Source organism: Tupaia chinensis, unplaced genomic scaffold (assembly GCF_000334495.1).
Source record: "Tupaia chinensis unplaced genomic scaffold, TupChi_1.0 Scaffold000568_1, whole genome shotgun sequence".
Classification (NCBI taxonomy): domain Eukaryota; kingdom Metazoa; phylum Chordata; class Mammalia; order Scandentia; family Tupaiidae; genus Tupaia; species Tupaia belangeri.
Window position 1 is genome coordinate 2397840 of NW_006160082.1, and position 3220 is coordinate 2401059.

The window sequence follows — 3220 nt, forward strand, 5'->3', positions numbered from 1 at the left end:
CCTGTTAACTTTATTCAGGTTGGGACTCATTTCTTTCTGGTGGATCACAGCTGCCCAGATGTTGCGATTTATTTTTATGTTTCTGTAGAGAAGTATTTTTCTTTCATCTTCAGGATTTTTGCCACCAAAAGAAAACATTGGAACTCTGTGTCCCCTCTTGATTGTGACTTACCAGTGTTGACAGTGAAGTCCTGAGTGTCATAGGTCCCAGCCCACCAATACTCTATCAAACACTGTTATGCACGTGATGCAGCACTGTGATCTAATTTAAATAATACTTTTTTATTATTTATACTACTATATATAATATACATCAACACTTTTGCTATATAACCTGTGATAACCCTCTTTTAGTTACTTGCCAAACTCTGGACTTTGGTTTATATCGCAGTTAACACAGTTACAAAGTTGTAATGGTGTCTTTTTTTTTTTTTTTTTCCCTTTCTTTCCTCTTCGTAACGGAACGTGTAAATCAAAGTATATACATTGTGTGGTGTTCCTGTTTCTGGAGTTCATGAGGATTTACACATGGCATTCAGTGTTCTGTACAGCTCTGCCTACCTTTGTGACTCACCTGTTGACCCTTCTTCCTTGGAGAGTGCACCAGCGATGGTGGCCAATGCCTTGTGTTTTCTCTTTCCTACTGGTATTCTTGAATTAAGCACAGACTCGTCAACTCGGTTGCTTTATCATGAATAATGTGTGTGACCTTGCTATTCTTCCACAGTTCAGCAAACAAGTGCTAGCTTCACTGACCAAAAATTAAGGAAGGAAAACACAATCTTTTTCAATGATCCATCTTTTCACGGCCGAAACCGATGTGTCTATGGTGCTTGCATCTTGCCCTCGTGCTTCCGAAATCAGACCTACGTGGAAGCCCATTTCTGACTTACCGGGAGATGCTCACACATACCCTTCCTGTTGTTTTGTTAGCGTTGAAATCGAGGCTATTTATTTGGAATATATACAACAGTGTTTTGCACTGTATTTCATTTGCAAAAGTGGAGAGACTTGCCTTCTCCGCCTTTTGCAAATAATTGATATTCCATATTGGATTCTCAAAGACTTCGATATGGTGAACCTATCAACTCTAGAAATTGTATCTCATCCTTTCATGACTGTGGCCTGAGTTCCTTAACCCACTTCACTCCCCTCCTTTTTTAGAGGAAACGTAGCATGCATTCAGTTCTTTTCATGTTCACCATTTCTTGAGTCTACGTTGAGGCCATCTAAGCTCATAGCTGATTCAGGACCTAGTTTCATGCTGTGTCATTCACACTCACTGCTTATACTGCCATGGTGAACACGTGGAGAAAACAAGTACCCGTATGTGTCTGGGAAGCATAGACACTTGTACATTTTTTTATACTCTGATTCTGTCACATTTCTGAGTTTTGTTTTTGTTTTACAGGGAAAAAAAAATGATAAAGCAATCAGAAAACCAAGAGGTTTACTATTGATGCTTAGGGTTGTCTGACCTTGCCGTTCAATAGACCTACATGGCCAAAATAATTTACAAGAGTAATAATTTTTCAGAAGCCAATTTTTTTTTCTGTATTTTCTGTATGAAACTGCCAATATCATGAATAGAAAGGGAGAACCATAAAGGAGAAAGAAAGTGATGTTCAGTTGTGTCTGTGTTAACCTACAGCAGTGTGGAGGCAGACATGATCCGCCGAACCGTAGGGACATGATGGTGTTGCTTTGGAGGCATCCATACTTGCATTTTGCATTCTTCATATGTAATCATATTGCCAAAGACAAACTATTTCATCATTTATTGTAAATAACACTTTTCCCCAGACCTACCATAAAGTTTCTGTGATGTATTGTCTTCCAGTTGCAATAAAAATTACTGAGTTGCATCAATTGAAGAAAAACACCATGTAGTATTGTGTGCACTGCGTCTCCATATGCAAATGCTGACCAGTAAAGTCACGTATATTTCTTACCTGCAGTGGGGTGTGTGTGCATTTTTTTGCAGTCTGGTTGTAGGGGCTCGGTTCCACTTACTACATGCATCCTAGCGCATGCTATCATTTGGGCGGAAAACCACATGCCTCTCTGCAAATACATGAATGCACAGACCGAGGCCGGGGCTCACCTGAGGATCTCAGGAATTCCAGCTCTGGCTTAAAAAACTGTTGGCTGGCCTCCCACCAACGGCCTTAGAGCTCATGCTTAGGACACAGCATGTCTTTTGTTTGAAAGTTGTCAATCGTGTGAACTGTGCTTTCCAGCTGGGGTCTGCCAGCCTCTCCCAGGTCCTGAGGGTTTCTTGTGATACCACTCCTAACCCTAAGATCATCCCCTTCCATCACCCAAGCACCTACCCAACCTACTTTATGCGCATACCCCTGGGGGAAGGGGAGAGCTAGAACAAGCAATAGATCGCAGGTACCAGTCACCCTTCTGGGGGAGTAGAAAGACGATGTTCTCAGCAGTTTTTCTGGTTTCTTTCATGGTGGCTCCATTGTTTAAGTGCCCTGTCTGCAGGTTGCAATGGCAGCAGTAACCTCCATAGAGGTGGCCTCAGACACTACCCTGCTGCTGGTCCCCACACCTCATCCACTAACGTCTGTCCCTTAGAGCGCTCACGCTTTGTCTCTGTCCTCCTGTGGTCTCCATATTACTGTGAGGTCATGAGCCCATCTGGTTGGATAAATTCCTCCTAACGAGGCTTCTCAAAGGGATCACCTCAAGATTGGAGATTTAGGCCACCGTCACAGCCTTCTCCTTTCCTGCTATTGGGATCACCTTCAAAACTGTGACAACAAATCAATATTTGAGGAGATGCGTTTGGGAGGAAGAGCTAAAGTTACTCAGAAACAAATCTGATGAGCCAGGAAATTGGCCAAATTGGGTAGTGTTTGAAACGAAATAGAAGACAGGGCCACTATGAAACAGCGTTTGCATCCAGTCATTTTCAGTGTGATTCTCAGGGTGGCCTGAGGAGAGGCAGCCCCTTGTATCATCAGAATGCCTGAGGGATCTCTCAAAATGATACACCTGCTTGTGGCTGGATGGTGGCGCAGTGATAACACAACCAGACCCACATGGAAGGATCTTGGGTTCGTGTCCTACCACCCTTTCTCCTCTCTGTACATGCCAGGCACATATGTATGTCCAGGCACACATGTATGTCCGTGACCCAGGCTGACTGCATCGGGTTAAATTGTAGCATGAGAATCCTTTGGGGAGTGCCGGTCTACTCTCTGAC